Here is a 19,413-nt window from a genome sequence, read left to right on the forward strand (position 1 = left end):
AATACATTATATATAAAATACATAATACTGCTTGCATTTTAAAATTGTATATAAAAGGTATACCATACGTATTGTTATGTACTTGCATTTTTTGCTTACTTTAAAAAAACACTTCTTCTTAAATTTCAAATATATGCAGAAGTAGAAAGACTGTTATAATAAACCCACCCCCATGTACTCATCATCCAGCCTCATGATCCATTTTATCTGTATTTAGATTCATATCTATCCCCTTCCCACTCATCCCCCTCCTGACCCTCCAATTACTCTGAAACAAATCTCATATATGCAAAAAGTTTAAAGGTCTCATGCCTGTTGAGAGTTGGCTTTCTAAAAAGAAGCCAAGGCAGAAGGGGGAAGGAAGGACCCAAGTACACAACCTCAAGCACCCTAGACATTATGGTTCAAATCATAAACAGATGGATCAAACAGGCAAACAGGAATGCCAGCTGTAGTCTGGCCCAGTAGTCTGAGTGTGAGCTGCTCCTTTCCCAGTGAATCTGCGGCAGGGAAGGGGGTCATCATCCCTGGCCCTTTCCATCGCCCACTACCTTCAACCCCAGGTCAGATTTTTATCTCTGAATCCTTGCACCACCCAAGATAATATCCTCATCACATAGAAACCCCATCTTCACCCTCCTTTGTATACTCAATACCTGAACTGCATCTCTTGATATATTCACACACACAGGTCAGCAGTTGCTAATGTTTACCAAGTGCTTTCTTTATGCCAAGCATTTTTTTTTTCATGCCTCCTGTTGCAAATTAACTTATTTTACAGATGAGGAAACTGTGGCACAGTAGAGTTAAATAATTCCTCCAAGGCCAATAGCCAATAAATGAAACCACATATTAGACCCAGATGAACTGGCTCCAAGGCCCATGTAATAACTCACAAGGCCTCCTTAACAAAAGGACCAGTTCCATGGAATATAAAGAAGCCACACACTCATTTGAGGTTTGGAGGCAATCAAAATTCTGCCAGCAAGCATGTGATATAAATCTGGGTAACTGAGCCAGACTGAAGGTTGTCTGTGGATTGTTCTGGGCAATTGGTTCTCAGCTTTTTACCTTTTTTTTTTTTGTTGTTTTAATTGACTTCTTTGCAAGAAAAGTAAAAAATAGTACGAAGGTAGACAAAAGCCATTCATTAGTCCAGTTTCTCTCCTCAACTTTACCCTCAACAGCCACTTATAACAGGGAACCAAAAAAGAGTAGATCATGCTCTTAATGCCTGAAAACACGTGACCTTCATCTTGAGAATGTGGTAGCGCCATGTCAAAGAGCTTCATTGTACTGCATGCACAAAAGGGAGCAGAATTATAATGACCTAAGTATTTGACCTTCATGTAGCAAATGCATCAAAGCTTGGCTCCCTAACAATTTTTTGTCATTTATAATAGAAACTGTTTTTTATGCAGGAAATGCCATTTTTCTTTCAAGGACAAAACTCAGAATTTTACTCAGCGGTTTTTTAAGTTGCATATATCTTAAGTGCTACGTTCTTGATAATAAACATAAAATATTTTTGTTTTGTTTTTTTTTAATCAGCAGATAAGACAAATCCTTCTCTTCTCTTTGCCAATGTCACAAACACACAACACACACACAGACACACTCATACCCACATTCCCCCTCTCTCTAGTGCACGAGTGAAATTTCTTATCCAAAGCAGGCTAAGGATTTTTCACTGTGATCACACTGTTTACTTGTAATTTATAAATGAGAATAAACACTACTGCCTCAACGTCTCATTTTATTTATCCAATCAGTATTTATGGAGCACTGAGTATCCAGCACTATGCTCAATGCTAAAATATACCAGTCGACAAGATGCTCCTCAGTTTTGTGTATTTTGAGTATTGAGAAGAATTTCCTCTTTTGCTTAAATTCCTGGCTTTTGAACCCTCAATTAAGAAGATATCTTCCAGCTGAACTTTTACTTGCTCATGGAAAAAAAAAAATTTACAAGTGGTGGCAACTGGGTAGACAAGACACAAGTAAAAACTATAATATACTAACATACGATTTCGCAAGATTTTAAAAAGTTTTACAGAGCACACATAAACCATTTAAAGGTCCAGCTTCATCCTTGGTAAAGTGGAAATCTCTCCATATACCCCTCCAAAAGAAGGGGAAAAAATACTTAGGTGTCCACCAGGAAGTTGACGTTTTCTACACTGTACTCAGCTTCTCTACATTTACAAGGGTCAGGCAGGATGACCTGAAAAAATACCGCCGGTTGACACTGGCAGATCACTAGTTCAAACGGAGTGCCAGCCTTCTCTATTTCCATGTGCTTCACTTGTCTTTGGTATGTCTCACTGTCTAAATATGGGAAGGGGGAGGGATTTCCGCAGGTCCCATCCTGACCCAGGTGCACGAAAAGGCAGCTGCAGCCATATTATGGTGCCTCAAATAATGCAATGCACAGTGGGTTAGGGAAGAGACAGAAATTACTCAAGAATTATGTGAGATAAAACTAGTTTTAGAAAAGAGCATAGTTGCTATTATATGGTAAAGTATTACATTTTTGTATTAATTTTTTCAGACTGCTAAAATGCCACAGGCTTCGTGGGCAGTCTCTCAGACACGGAGAAACTGGCTGTTGGCCTCTCCTGTTCCCCAGTTACACCTTACTTATCCTCTGTCATGCTGTTGGTCATGGTCTGCTTCCAAAAACAAATTCAAGGCAGCTGGGACTACACTTTGCTAATCTCTGTAGTCCCCCATAGCACCTAGCACCGTATCTAAAACAAACTCAGTGCTCACTAATATTTTTTATTTTTACTTAAATTAAGGAGGCTTTCCCTGGTGTGATACAATGTGAAGCACACAGTACTACCCAACTAAGAAGGCTGAACCTGAGTCTAATCAAGCCTCTAGAGTTAATTTCCAGTTTCAGGAAATTCAGGTGATAGAGGAACCAGATAATGACACCACAAGAAAACAGATATATCCAGAATGTGGGACATTCTGCAGGACAACTGACCCAGTTTCTGCAACAAGTCAATGGCATGGAAAAAGGCGGGGTGGGGGGGAGGCGGGTAGAGCAGGGAATGGCCCTTGATTAAGAGACATAATATCCAAATGCCACATGTGAATCCTGAGTCTAACAAAACCATAAAGAACATTTATTTTGTATTAGGGAGAAATTTTTAAAATTATACAGTGGGCATTAGGTGATACAACAAAATATGGTACCTACAGTTAGGTGTGATAATGACCCTGGTCAGGTAAGCCTATGTCTGTGTTCTTCTGTACACACTGAAGTATTTAGAGGTGAAATATCTGAAGCCTGGGAATTGCTTTGAAGTCCTCAGAGAGGAAAGGGGGGGGAAAATATCAAGAGAGAAAAAAAAAAAACAAAGTGTTTTCAAAGATTATAGGATAATTCAGAAAGGAGAAAAAACCTGGACCAACACTAGCTTGTCTTCATGCAAATCCTCACCTCTTTTCCTCCCTCCATCTCCTAGAAAATAAAACCCAGAATTGCATATGGATTGCGGGGTAGGCAATTGTAGACCAGAGGTGGAAATGACCAAGTGTATAAGTCAGGGCCCTAAACAGCAACACTCCATTTATCTGGAGATGGCTTGGTAACCTAAATCATCCAGAACACAGACTGGCACCTTCCACACTGTGCTGGTCCAGATCACCACCATCTGGACTTTACAGACTAAATTCCAACATGCAGAGACAGTGTCTGTCTTGCTTGCCCCTATTTCCCCAGGTGCCCATCACATAAAACACACTCAAATGAATGTGAGTAAATGTACTCACAATCCTAACTACCTCAGTCTTCTGAAAACCAGTTGATTTGGAAAATATTGATGGTTCATGATGATAAAGTAAGTTCCAGACTTAGTTTAAGAAAGCAGTATAATTTAATACATTTTAGAAAAACTACTATAAAATGTCTAACATAAATAGGCTTAGACATTTATACATGTTAAACAAAAAGAAAAAATTCTCTATGGAATGAAAAGCAATAAAGGAACCGAAAGCCCAAGATTATTTTTTGCATTCTAATCAATTAATTAACAAACTTTTGGAAATGACTGGTTGAGAAGGAGTACAATGACCCTTAGTGGCAAAGAGAGAGAAAATAGGAAGAAAGAGCAGCAGAGTTTGAGAAGGTCTAATAGAGTTTTTCCTTCTTCCCTTAAAAAGCTTAAAAAAAAATACTTAAAGTGAAACATGTTGCAGAGTTACTTATAGAGAGAAGTGGTAAGACTTACGCATGAGTTGAGACAACTTAGAGAAAGGAGGGTAGAACTAAACGATCCAACAAGGACAGGCCTCCGCACAGGATCACGAGAAAATTAACATAAAAGCATAGGCAAAGCTTCCTTCTACGACTTCCTCCCACTCCAAAGCACAGAAGTTCAGGTGATCTCACTACATACAAACACCCAACAACTCCCTCGAGCAGCCAGGTCTGCAATACTACCCTAGCCACCTCAAATGTTCAAATTCCCTTGAAAGTCTCACAGCCACAAATACATACCTCAGGCACTGCCTCCTCACTCACCAGTCTAATGCAGTCTCTCTTTACCCACTTATCCCACTCTACTCTTACCCAACACCCTCTCTGTCCTCTCAAGATTGTTCCTTATTCCCCATTTTCACCATTCTGCCTTCTTCCCTTCTTTCTCTTCCAGCCTGCTCTTCCCTGTTTCTGCCTTCTTTGTACCCTCCTCTTCACACCTTTCTCACTCTTTGTTCCACAGTTGTCCCCAGTATTACTTGTGTCCTCTAAAACCTTCCTTATCCACCAGACCTTCCCCTTTCCATGCTATACCTAGAAGCCTGTTTCTCTGAAACCACTTGTAGTCCAGACAAAACCAGAGGAAACTATCTTCTCTCAGGAAGGGGCAACATAGAGTTTAGACCAATATAGTAGAAAAGAACTGGTCATGTTTAAAAACATTTTAAGATCTTCGAGGATGACCTGGAAGTAGTAAGAAGGTCCCCAAAGCATCAAGTGGGTTTTTTCTATTTCAGGGCCAAAAGTACAGAATTTATATAACCAAGCAAATGTATCTCAGTCAAATTCAGAGTCAGTATTTCTAATCTTTTCATCACAGGTTCACCATTAAGGACACAGGAATTTGTGGAGGAAAAAGATCTTTCACTGGCTTATTATCTGAATTCCTATCAGAGGTACTTAAAGACAATACTTTATTCATAAAAAAACAGAACAACACATAAAAAGTAGATACCTTACTACTTTTTCAGACAAAAAAAAAAGGTGTTAAAAAAAGATTATAAAATAATTCTGCTGGAGAGGTTTTACTATAAAGCAAAAATATTAGCTAACTAAAGTTTTTACCTGCTCCTAATCCTTTCTGAAAAGAGAATATTTGCTTACAATATTATCATCCTTTGACTTCACAATTACAACAAAGTTCAACATAGTGTCTAAGACAGAAAAAGAAAAAAAAAAAGGCAAACAAAAAACCTCCCCCTAAACTGACACCCCAAACTACCAGACCTCTCCCTACTGGTAGTGCTCCCTTCCCTTACTTGAATCCACTGTGGCTCAGATCTTAAGAACCCCAGAGGAAGAAGGCACCTGAAAATTACACAACCCTCATTCTCAATCTTACCTGCCTTTCCTACAGAACTGAACTGGGAGATGGTCTCAGATGGGCCTTCTATAATCCAGAGGGCAATTTCCATCTCTCTTAAGAATGCCGTCTTCTGCTTCCTCCTCAGCCCACCACCCTCTGATTGTTGCTGGTGATCACCACACTACCGCCACCACCAATAGTAATAGATCATTTAAAATTTACTTTTTGCTAGGAACTATGCTAAGCACTTAATATACATAGCCTCAGCTTAATCCTCGACTAGGATTTACCTGTGAAAAATGGGGACAGACAGAGGTTACAGAACTTGCTCGGTTTCAGCCAGTAAGCTCCTAAGGAGGTTTCACTAGAGCCCAGGTCTGTCAGATTCTAAAGCCCAAACTCTGCTGCTACATGACGCTTTCCAAAGAAAAAAAAAAAAAAAACTGTCCATGCCTTCATCTTAACTCTGGAAGTTCAAAGGTCCCTAGAGGTCAGGAGACCATCAAGATCTTAATGTGTAAAGCATTTTCACCCACCCAAGGTTCTTCCCATTTTTTGTCTTGGGCTATCAGTGCCTACTCCAGGGTAGAGTACTGTCTAGCGATAGCCTGGCTGCAGAGTGAGTTTAAATTCTTTCAACACTGCTGAACTTGCTTAGAACTTTGACAGCACCTCCTACCCACTCCCCGTCTCCACTCCACGTCCTGGATTCAGCAACTGGACCTGGAAAAGAGGCATCCACCAAGCAAAAAACTCAATGGCGAGACACCTCTTCCTCCCGCAAAACCCCGAGCAACACTTCTTTCAAATAACCACCAAAATGTCCTTTCCCTACTAGTTCTTTTTCTTGTGTGGGAGAAAAAGATTTTTTAAATGGGTTACTGTGGATTAGCCATTAGAAAGCCCCTGCTGAGCTCATGCTTCATCTCAGTTAATACTTAAATATGCGCAGCCACAGACACACTCATACAGGGCTTTTGGGTGAGGAGAGGAGAGCACACGGAGGGAATTTTGTCATTTTTCTTGGCAAAGGAGCAGGCTGTTAACAAACACATTTTGTTTTGAAAACCAGATTCTGAAAACAAAAGCAAAAATTGATTATAAAATACATTATATCTTCCTCTATCTCTGTGGAGGGAGAACCAAATAAACTCACACCAATGGGCAAGTACTGAATGATAAGAATGATAACGACTGCTGGTTATTGAGCACTTGGTTTCTGCCAGGCTTTTTTCCAGATGCTTTTACCAATGTTCCTTCACTAAACCTGCACAATGCTATGAAGTTCCTATTTCAAAGACAAAACAGGCTTAGGGACTCTATCTTCAAAATAATAATTACATATAATTATTTGGCACTTACTACGTGCCAAACTCTAAGTACCTTAAATATGCATATACTGACTCATTTAATCCTCACAACAGCCCTATAAAGTATGTGATACTCTAACAGACCAGCAAACCAATGGAAGAAGTCACTAAATCACTTGCCCAGGGTCACACAGCTGTTAAGCAGAGGATTTAAACCAAGCTTGTCCAACCTGCGGCCCAGGATGGCTTTGAATGTGGCCCAACACAAATTTGTAAAGTTTCTTAAAGCATTATGAGATTTTTTTAACGATTTCTTTCTTTTCAGCTCATCAGCTATTGTTAGTGTTAGTGTATTTTATGTGTGCCCCGAGACCATTATGCCAGTGTGGCCCAGGGAAGCCAAAATACTGAACACCTCTGCAAGGTACTCTGCCCTTAGTCACTAAGCTGTACTGCAAAATGACTACCTGGGCTTTTGTTTCTTTCATTTTACCTTTTTTTCTGCGTTATTTCTCCAACAAGACTGGAAAATTTACGACCTGGGCTTTTGTTTTTCTTATTTTACCCTTTTTTGTTTGTTTGTTTTTGCATTATTTCTCCAAAAAGACTGGATGCTCTTGAGGACAGAGACCACTTTTCATACCCCCATTCAGCCATCAGTATTATGAGCCAGCTAGGCAATCATCAATAAATAACTGAGTCTCGTGTGATACACAAGAGATCCAAGTGCGGGGGGCTTTTCACTCCCAGTTCCACTACCCTACCCAGGTTTCCAGCCTCTCCCACTCAGTGCCCCAAGAGAGCCCTGACCAGCTTGTATGTGTCCATTCCAGGGATATGTGAGGGCAGACTAGGACAGTCTGAAAATGGTCTCACATAAGATCAGATTCCTTTACTTCCCATTTCCAAGCCACTGGAGAGCAAACTCACAGCAGCCGGACTGCCAAATCTTGCTCCATTCCCCTACCTGCCTGCCTGGTGTCTGTGACAGGAGGCCTCCCTTCTACTAGACTCAGGAGAGACCTTAGAAGCCACCATCAATCAGTATGTCAGCACGCAAGAAGGCGTCTACAACCACCCCTGCCCTACAGGATAAAAAACAAGCCCTTTAGCTAGCTCATGCATCCTTTTCATCTAAAAAAACTTGGTGTCCCTCTTCAAAGCTCAGCTCACATACCACTTCCAATGTGAAACCTTAGGAAATAACCTTGGTTTTAAGTATCTGGTTAATGGTAAGTTATATCCAAGTTTACAGTGGATACAAAAATGACCTAAAACCCTAACCAAAATACTGCCATGGCCAACTAAGGAACATAAAATTTCAGATTAGTGATTTAATAAGATCGTCCTGAAAGGACATTTCACTCTGAAATATGCAGAATGGGTATGGGTTTGAACTAAAAAAAAGCTATATAATCAATGATTCTTGGAAACAAAATCATCTGAGAAGGCAGAGCACTCTGTACCACTGTAACTTATAAGCCAATTTTCTCTTTCTCTCCCTGGCCAGATAGTTGTTCTTCATCTCAAAAATCAACAACCTGCCTGCCGATCTCTGATACATGGCTCAAGACATTAGCCTAAGAATAAGGATTGAAATAACGAGGCTTGCCTTAAGGTAGTGACAGATATTCCAGAAAACAGTGGCCACTTGCTAGGACCGGTGCCGTAGGTATCTGGGCTGACAACACAACCTGCATCCTCTGAGATCAGACCCTCAACTCTGAGTCTGGCAGTCAGGCACTGAGGACCAATGAGTCTGGGCCAACTGATAGGCCTTACCTGTCTTGTTACCACAGAAAAATAAAAGGATTACTTGTAAGTGAAATTTTCAACTAACACATTTCCCAGTACCAAAACATTAAAATGGTAGCTGTTTGAAAAGTATATACTGGACATAAACTAGCCTTCTCTAGATTACACTGAAGTGTGCTCCTACAGTAAATAGCCTCAGACTATTTCCTCTGCATGAAGCTCCCTTCCCCCACCCTCACCTCTACCTAGGAAGAACTGAGAGGAAAAGCAGATAACCAAGCTTACGCAACACACTAGCTGAATTCAGACACAATTCTAAGTCAAAGTGCTCTGGCTTTCCTTGCAAGGAGGCAGCAGGCAGGGAAAGAAACCTCAACGTACAGAGGACCTTTGGTGGGGGGCACCCTACTAACACTACATAATCTCACTTCAACAACCCAGGACATGGTAATGCTCTTTTATTTTAAAGACAAGGCAAATAACTCCTGGCAAAGTTGTTGGTTCACTCAAGGCCACACAGCTGGCAGGTGGTAGGGAGGGTAGGGCTGGGTCCTGGCCTCCTGACTCCACATCGCAGCATCCTTCTAAGAGAGGTCTTTCCAGAGAACACTGACACAGGCAGCAGAACTTAGAACTCTTCTCAACACAGCTTCCCAGAGCAAGAATTTCTTGAGTTTTAGAGAAATAATTCCTTCCATCACCTTTTTAACCATAAAATCTTTTAAAAGTTAAAATTCATTGATTATTGCAAATGATTAATACAGTGAAAACAGGTATCTTATATGAGGTATGTGAATGTACCTTTAACTGTGGTCCTGTGATCAACCTAGAATTTGCACTAGTTTTCAATCTTAAAGACTGAAATTAAATTTGACTATACAAAAGGGGAGATCACCAATCCAATGACCTAACAAAACTATTATTTCAATCACTCTTTAGAGGTTAAATAAAGCAAACCCAAAAAAGCATGGAAATGTTAAGTGAACTTTTCATAGAAACTACATCACAATTATTAAGATAAAAACATAATGGCAAGTATACGCTAATTCATTTTACACAGTTTTATCAACACTCCTGTTTACATTGTAACAAACATCAGATACATTTAACCCTGTGCACATAGTACTCATTCAATAAATAAACTTTTTAGTGTGAGTCTATAAAAATGTCAAGCAGCCAGGTGCAATGGCTTACACCTATAATTCCAGCAGCTTGGGAGGCTGAGACAAGAGGATCATTTGAGCCCACGAGTTCGAGATGAGCCTGGGCAACAAAGCAATATCCCATCTCTTTAAAAAAAGAAAAGAACTGAGAATGGTGGCTTGTATCTCTAATCCCAGCTACTCCAGAGGCTCAGGTAGAGTTCACAGTTGCAGTGAGCTATGCTTGTGCCACTACACTCCAATCTGGGCAACAGAGCAAGACTCTTTTAAAAAAAAAAAAAAAAAAGAAAGGTAAGTAACTGCAAAATTTATATGTATATATGAAACACCAGCACCCATTTCCACTCAGTTAAGAATGCACTTGTAATTCATTTGACCTCCACTTTTATGCATAGAAAAAAAGCTTATTTTAGGAAATATAAAATACATCTAAAGCTTTACCAAAGTGCAATACTAACTTTAACTTTTTACATTTGGATTATTTCCTGCAAAAGTGAGGTGGCGATTTAATTTCTTATTTCAAAGTCCACATGCAAGGATGTGCCCAACAACTATAAATAATCTTTTCTAAAAATTGCACCCATTCCAGCTGGGCCTATAGCTTTCTTCTTGCCTCTATTTATTAAGCAAAAAAACCTACTGGCCTGATAAAACGGATTTCTCCCTTCACATATTAAAATATAATTCTAAAACCTGATCTTCATTTGGACTTCCTTGGATTTATACCAAAAATGCTGTATCTTTCTAGAGTAAACCGAGAGGCTTTTTTTTTTTTAAACCATTATTCTATCTTAAGAAATGTCTCATCTGAAGAAGCAAAGAGATACACCCTAAAATTCCAGCAACCACAGCCTTCAAAAGTCTTTGGCTCAGATGCAGGATAAATCTTTGGAGCCAAGGGTACAATGTGACCCGGGTGTACAAACTTAGACCTTGCTCACAAAGGTCAAAGAATTTTTCTCTCAGGACATCCCGAAAATATCAAACAGATTCATGAGAAGAATGGAATTTCCTTCTCCCTTCAGCCTCAACACGATTCTATATTCCTGACACAGTTTAAATATACAATTCAGATGCCAAAATCTTGGTGACAACAAGGACTGCTCCCTGTCCATTAACTTGATACCTACTTTCACTGAGGAATACGAATTTCTCAATCATTTCAAAGTCCATTTAACAAACAACTAAGAAAACCTGCAGATTGATATGTATTTCTTAGATGAAAGGGGAAAACTCCTACATCAACTGTTCATTAAGAAGGAAATATTATGAGCAATTAGCATCATATATCATAAGAGGAGGCTCTTCTTAAGTCCAGTTTATGAATCCATAGCTAAAGACCTGAATTTCCTTCCTTTCCCCTTTATTTTACTAGCTGAGATGAATTACTTCTTGACAGACAGCACAAACTGGTATATACTTCATTTGTTACGACTGTCATTTATACAAAGGGGTGTATTCCTTTGCCTTCCCATGTGGCTTTGTATAGTACAGACATCAAAATGTCAAACACAAAGGAGCAAAACGTCTGACAAGGCCTGCCCAAGGAGAAAACAAGCTTTCCGAAAGCTGAAGCCTGGCCTGGGGGCCCTCAATGGGGCTAAGCTAGTGTCTGTTAGTCCTGAGCCTACCACAGTGCTTACGGATGAACCTGGGGGTGGCAAGCTTCTCCACCCAAACTGAGAAGGTGACACATTAAAAAGGAAAGATTTATATGTGCAGGTGGGTTTACTAAAACCTATCTGCCACAGTATCCCCTACTCACCCACAAAGGATCCCATAACTCCTATCCACTCACCAATGACCCAGAAATCATGAAAGGAGGCCAACTTACATGCTAATCAGAGTAGGCTCCTGCTGTCTCTGCCCACCCCTTCCGGATGGCTAACCCTAGCGCATCACCACAGTCCTCCCCAAACCCAGATGCTGGAAACCATTACCACGTTCCAGCAGGTTTCTGAGGCATGCTGTAGCCCCATGATATGTCCAAGATGAGATGGAAAACAGTGCCACAGAGTGGAGGTGGACACAGAGGGTCCATCCTGGCTTTCCTACTGTCCTGGAGGTGGTCCAACCTCTTGCTGCTTCCACTGAAGCTTAGGGAGGGAAACCCTTCCAACTTTTTTTTTTTTCTAAAAGGCTCTCTTATGCACAATTCCAGGAGAATCAGGTTTCTGAAGCAATGCCTGAACAAGAGCCACAGCACACGGGAGGCCCGGCTCTCTCACAGACATCATGCAAAATGAGTCACTGCATCTACGTCTTCTGCTATTGCTGCTGCCACCCTTGCTCAGAGTAAATGAGGAAGACAACTGATTCACAAGGGATCCGTGGAAACTGATGTGTAAGATCAGCACAGCAACAGGGAAGGGGGCATCCAGTAAGAGTTCCTCACATGGGCCCCTTCCCTAGAGGGGCAGAAAGGCTCCCGTCAGGGTTTGTGTGGTAGTCAGAGTGGGAGAAGGACAGGAGCAACAATAGAAAGGGGAAAGAAAACAGAGATGTTAGAACAAAACAAAAAACACCAAAAAACAATATTGGTGGGGGAAACAAATTCTCATCTCAACCAGATCCTTGTAGTAATTCTCTAAGGGGCAAGGACTCCTTCCTCTCATTTGACCCCAAAGGGAAATATCTGAACAGATCCCCTGTCCCTCCCTGCCCACCCTGATTCGAGTAGACTCTCAGCTACAAAGCAAGATAGAAAGCTTCGCTCTCCTGACTCTCCAGCTCTCCAAGAGGAAGTTAAGTCTCAGATACCCCTGCTTTTTTTTTTTTTTTGAGAAAGTCTTGCTCTGTCGCCCAGGCTGGAGTGCAGTGGCATGATCCGGGCTCACTGCAAGCTCCGCTTCCTGCGTTCAAGCGACTCTCCTCCCTCAGCCTCGCGAGTGGCTGGGATGACAGGTGTGCGCCACCACACCCAGCTAATTTTTTTGTATTGTTAGTAGAGATGGGGTTTCATCATGTTGACCATGCTAGGATGGTCTCGAATGCCTGATCCCAAGTGATCCACCCACCCTGGCCTCCCAAAGTACTGGGATTCCTGGCGTGAGCCACCACGCCGGGCTTCCTCTGCTTCTATCTTCCCAACTCTCCATACGAAACTTGCCAGTTTACTCCTTAGCTGCCTCAGGCCCACAGCCTTCCCTACTGTCACATGAACATGCCTGCACAAGACCCAAGGCCAAGCCCAAAAGGAATTCTTTCTAGTACATCCCTGTCACTAGGCACTACCTACCTGGCAAAGTACTTATGTGGCCTGACTTCAGGAGAGCCACAGACTTTTCACCTTCAATTTTCTCCCCACATACTTCTGAAATGGACCATGCCCCCTGTGAGGCTTCAGCTAGGTTTCTCAGCCTTGGCATTACTGGCATTTTGAGCTGGACAAATCTGTTGTGGGCCTCTCCTGTGCACTGCAGGGTATTTAGCAGCACCCAGACTTCTACCCACTAGACTCTAGCAGCACCACCCTTCCCCCACCGCAACTGTGACAATCAAAGTGTCTAAATATTCCCTAGGGGCAAAACTACATGCTTTCCTCCTCCCCAAATCCCTTGAGAATCATCAGCTTAAGATACCACCTTTGCATATTCTCTTTGTAAATTCCCATATTCTTTGAGGGAGAAGTAAGACCTGGAGCCCTTTGGGGCAAGGCTGAGGGGGCAGATGAGAATGGAGAATGCTGCAATAGGAAACAGAATGCAAGATAAGACAGCTGACCTTCATTCACAGCACAGGACCTGAAGCTGCTTCTCCCCCTACTTACAAAGGAACAGAAGCAAATTCAAGTCTTTGCCTTATTCACAGGATATGGACTTGACATTATAAGAAGCTAACAGAACTTTGGAGAGAATAACCACAACTTTCATAACCAAAGAGTCAAACTAGACCTGCCCAATGAAATGAAGCCCAAAATTCCAGCAATTTGACTGAGGAAGTTCTCTAGGAGTATCTGGCCAAGTGCCCTGGCGTCCCATATAGAAAAACTGAAGTAGGTGAGACACAAACCTATGATGTCTCTGAGAGGGTTAATGCAAGTGGAATGATGCTGTTGGTGGCCTCAAAGAAACTTGGAACCACATTTAAAGACGAACCAAAAACTATTATTCTAGGAGATCTGGATAGTAAACAAAAAAGGTAAAACATTCCTGCCTTCAAGTTGCTGACAATCAAGTTGGGCAGAGAAAAGATTAAGTACATATCCATTAACATCTTCATCACCACTTAATAACAGCAGCTAAGGTTTATTGGAAACTTATAATTTGCCAAGCTCTAACCTGTGCACTTTATATACATTATCTATTTTAATCTGTACAACAACCCTACAATATAGGGAGGATTAATATCCCCATTCTATAACTGAAAACAAAAATCGAGGTTCAAAGAGACTAAGTGATCTATCTGAGGACATACAGCTGATAAGTAGGGGTGCTGGGATTCAAATATAGATTCCTTTAATTCCAAATGCATGTTTCTAACCACCGTCCAATACTGCACTGAAGACCACAACACTGTAAGGGTGTAGAAGGGCAGGGTGCTGAGCCTGGTCCCCACTGGGATTGCAAAGGAAAACCAAAGAATAGGCATGGCAAAGGAGGGAAAAAAGTGCTTCCACGGCAAAAAGTCCTTTAAAAACTAGTTCCATGTCTCGTAGCAACTTAACCAGCTATTGGAAATGCTATTGCCCACAAGATAAATCAAAGATTTTCCTTGAAAGGATTGTGGGGTTGGAGTGAATGTGGTGCTGGGGTGCCGCAGGCAGGCACAGATGAAGGCCAATAAATGCTCTTTCTTCTTCCAGGGATAAGTGTCTTCCTTTCTGGTGGGCTTAAAACTTCATTTTCACAACCATACCCATCTTTTAAGTCAGTGGGTCATCCTTCTTTTGGAGTCATGGACCCCTCTGAGGATCTAGTGAATGCTACATACCCAAATCTGAGAAAAAACATTCATACACACAATCTACCATCTTCAAAACACTGAAACAGCTTTTACATTTACAAGGTCAGAAAGATGCAGAACTCTTAATTTGACCCTAGGTTTGAATTTCACTTTTTCAGGCTTTTTCATTCTAATGATCCATCTGCTCTTATATTGGGCTGAAAAATTAACATGGTGAGGCCAGGCGCGGTGGCTCACGCCTGTAATCCCAGCACTTTGGGAGGCCGAGGCAGGCAGATCACAAGGTCAGGAGATCGAGACCATCCTGGCTAACATGGTGAAACTCCGTCTCTACTAAAAATACAAAAAATTAGCCAGGCATGGTGGTGGGCGCCTGTAGTCCTAGCTACTCGGGAGGCTGAAGCAGGAGAATGGCGTGAACCCAGGAGGCGGAGCTTGCAGTCAGCGAAGATTGCCACACTGCATTCCAGCCTGGGGGACAGAGCAAGACTCTGTCTCAAAAAAAAAAAAAAAAACCAACATGGTGAAAGATTCATTCTAGTAATTTTCCACTACAGTAGCTGAGGTACGTCATGCACTATACACATACTTGATTCTTTCTTCTGGACGTTGCCTTGTGAATTGCATTTTGAACTATGCCTCCTGCCATGGCCTTAAGAGTGACCAAGAAGTCCCTGTGACTTGATGACATCTGATGCCTTTGGGACTCACACAGCAAGCAGCTGGCAGGGCAGCAGGGCTTACTTACACAGGCAGGGGTTCCACGAGTCACCCCAATGACTACATCCTGAATGAACTGCTGCTCCTCGTGGGCACTCCTAGCTCTGCAGGCAGAACAAGGACATACAAGCACAGCTTTTAAAGTGCTTAATGGTGATTACGCTGGTTTGGTGATTCACTAAGCAGTACAGAATGTGCCCAATTATATACTCTATTTTTTCCCAATCTTATTTCATAAACCCCAATTTCACAGGAACATAGATTTTCCATCCAAACAAAATTATCTAATTTTAACAATTAAAATACTAATTATCCTCAAAATCCTCCTTTGAAATGGGGCTTTAAATAAGACATGACTTTAATAGGCATTTTAATATTTTTGGTTGTATCATTCATTGAAACATCTAAGGAGTGCCTTCATTTTGGATACCGTGGGAGGCTACAGGCAAAGAGAGTATTGAATGTCAGTAATAAAACACTATTCAATAAAAACACCAGTACAGGCTCTGTATCAAATAAAACTTTTATCAAGTAAAAACATTTACAATATTAATTTTGTTCTCCCCTACTCCCACCCCAGGTTAAAAACTACAACTTGAAATCTTTTCATAATAAGCTGCCAACAGCAGCTGCTATTGACTAAGAGAAAGAAAAATAAAAGAAAATTGTTATTACTATAAACAAATTATTCGTTCTTTCCAAGATAAATAATGACTTGATGTTCTCATTCTCACAATCAGAAGCGTGGCTTCATAATAGTAATTATCTCAGCTCCACCAGAAAACCATCAAGCATTCAAACCCATATGCTGTGTACAGCCCTACCATCTACCATCTATAAAGTCCTATAGGAGAAACACAGGGGTCCTATCTGCAAAAAGCAGGTCACTTCAGTTTTTGGGAGAAACTTCTGCAACCCACCTGGAATAAAAAGATGCCACTTACCACCAGATATTTTCCTACTAAAAAAAGTTTCTCCCTCCTATTACGAAAATTATATCATATTAAAGTGTTAAGGAAAAATGTTTCACATGTAAAAACAAATCAAAAGGCACATGAAACCACGTTAAGACCTCAAAGACAGGAATTAGTCAATTATACTGTATATTTCTGGGCTCCTGAGTACAAGCATGGTCTGTTTTTCTGATCCAAAAATCTAATAAAAGAATTTATTAATTTAAAGATCTAACAGAGGACACTGTTAGAAATTGGTTTGGGGAGGGCACCATGCTCTCGGCCAAGGAGTTATTAACTCTTCCGCACTAAGAATGGATCTGTGACGATTCACTATGACTATAGCAAATCAAGCTTGGCCCTATCCTTTGAATTTACCCTGTAAGGACAGACAGGTTTAGGATATGAAACCTCAAGAAGGTGGTGCCACGTCTTAGCTTGCCATGTACAGAAGACTGATTTGCCAGGCTTTGCAACCAAGCTTAAGTGAGATTTAGGAGTAAGACATGCCAAATTAAAACTCTTAAGGACCATTAATCACATCCTCATGACTTCAGATATACCAATACAACATACGCTTATGTAGGTCTGGTCTTTATTCTTAATCAAGGGTATTAGCTTCCTACTGCAACAGTCTATAGAAGGAATTGTTTCAAAAGTGGGGCAAGCATGGTTCAGCCCATTCATTATTTTTAGTAATTAAAAAATACAGATATGACTATGAAAGTTTTGTTATTCTTAGACGCAAATAAACAGATGGCCAGTGAGGAAATGAGATCAACTTTACATCTGAGAATACACTATATTCCACTTTCAGTTTCTGAATGTCAAAGCTTGGGAGATAAATCCAAGAATCCAACCTGTAACCAGAATAGGAAAACTATTTTTATTTCATTTGTTTGGCATATTCCAACTGTTAAGAAGTAGAATAAAGAGAAGTAATGCCTAGCAGGGTACAAAGCACTTAGTTGGTATTTAATAAATATTATTTGGATGACAAAAGAACGAGAAGAGCCAATTATTCCAACGAAGACTAGCATATTGAAAATTGAGGTGCCTCTTCTTCAAATCACAAACACCCTAAGTTAGAAAGTAAAGAATGCCACGTTTGTGTTACATAGGCAGAATGCTTCCTGCCTTGCCCCCAAGATTACACTGACTTCTTTTTTCCTCTTCCTATACAGGCTCTGCTTTAAAGAGTAATATAGCAGCACATTTTGGCATTGGCATCATATTTATCATGGCTTCCATCTATGACAGAGGAACAACTAGAAAACCAGACAAAACACAGGAGACAACTGTTTTCAGACACTGGACAACAGGCAGTAGAGGACTTAATTTCTGAGAATAGTGAAACAAACGAGGCAAGTCTTGAACTGATTTGCCTGAACTTATTGCCAGGAGGTAGTGTGCAAGCCACAGCAAAGAGAAGGGGGAACACAGAACATGTCAGTCTCACTGAGTAGAGGTAACACAGATTAGTAATCAGGGAAGCCGCATTCAAGGAGGCCAAAACGGCTAGAATTGGAAGGGCAGAACACCCAGGAGAAGAGAGCAGCCCCAAAGGGTCGGTTCCTAGAGTCTTCGACTGATCTGCACATCTGTCAAAGGAAACTACTTAAAGTTAGGGATAGAAGCACCACAAAGCAGTTGGCCTAAGAAGTCCTAGAGTTCACACAAAGCTAGCAATGGTTCATGTTTCCACCAGCAACAAAAACAAGAGTAATTCACAAGACACCCAACGTCAGGTAAAGTCCTCAGAAGAATACTGCCTTACGGCGGATAAGTACTGGGGCTACATCATCCCTAATGGGTGCTCTGGAGCCACCCTAACAAAGTTTACATGCTAGCTTCAAAACGATATGACTGATTCCAAGTAACTTAACTGCATGCCAGAACAAAGTCTAGCACTTTTGAAAAGAATACAACAAAATCTAGCACTCAATGAAGTCAAAGTCCCTCTCCTTTGTCTGCCGCTGCTGCCTCCCTCTTCTGTGGCTCCTGGTGCTGCTCGTGTGCTCATTCAGTGTGGACCTGATACTGAGGAGACTCTGGCGCCCATCACGGCTGACAAAAAGCCCCAGGAAGGAGTCAACACTGAGAACAACAATAGTATTAATTTGAAGGTGGTGGGGCAGGGTGGTTCTGTGGTGTAGTTTAATATTTAGAGGCATACACCACTTAGTAAACTAATGAAAGCCTATTGTGAACGACGAGGATTGTCAATGAGGCAGATCAGACTCCGATTTGACCGGCAACCAATCAAAGAAAAAGACACACCTGTGCAGTTGGAAATGGAGGATGAAGATACGATTGATGTGTTCCAACAGCAGATGGGAGGTGTCTACTGAGAAGGGAACCTGCTTCTTCATTCCAGAACTCTGTTCTTGCAGACCAAGATTACATTCTCAGGTAGAAAACTGCAATTTGGTTCCAACACATCCCTGACTACTATGGTACAGTTTTCTCTGTTTGTTCATTTCCTCCTTCTCCATTCCTTTACTGTATATAAAAGTAACTGGTATATGTGCACAAGTATATTGCTTTTTTTTTAAACAGCCAACGGTATGTTTTGATTGACATCAAGTGGAGATGGGATGGGGAAAAATACTGATTCTGTGAAAATACCCCCACTCTCCATTAGTGGCATGCTTATTCTGCTCTTCATGTTCCAGTAAGTTATTTTGCTCTCACTGTTTTAACAACAACAACAAACAAACAAAAAACAAATAAGAAAACCCATAAAAATCCTTGCATACCTTGTTCAACTGGAGAATTTTAATGTTTTTCATTGACTATTGTAAAACCAAGGACAATTTTACAACTTTTTCGTATGTAGCTGTTACATGTAGGGCAGTCTGTCTTTAACTAGCGATAAATCACTCTAAAAAAAAAAAGAATCCTATATAATTTTCCCTTTAAGTCAAGTGTCTTGCTGTTTAAATAAACTTCTTGTTTAATACGAAAAAAAAAAAAATATATATATATATAAAATTCACAATGCCTGGCATCCAAGTAAAAATTACCAGGC

General features: G+C 40.9%; 1 protein-coding gene and 1 pseudogene across 1 annotated transcript in view; one reads left to right on the plus strand and one right to left on the minus strand.

Annotated features, from left to right (window-relative positions):
* Positions 1-19,413, minus strand: part of FOXO3 (forkhead box O3) — a 124,983-nt gene that overhangs the window by 49,798 nt on the left and 55,772 nt on the right. The window lies entirely within an intron of this gene.
* On the plus strand, positions 9,393-18,733 carry LOC111538496 (annotated as a pseudogene).

Source organism: Piliocolobus tephrosceles, chromosome 5 (assembly GCF_002776525.5).
Source record: "Piliocolobus tephrosceles isolate RC106 chromosome 5, ASM277652v3, whole genome shotgun sequence".
Taxonomy (NCBI): domain Eukaryota; kingdom Metazoa; phylum Chordata; class Mammalia; order Primates; family Cercopithecidae; genus Piliocolobus; species Piliocolobus tephrosceles.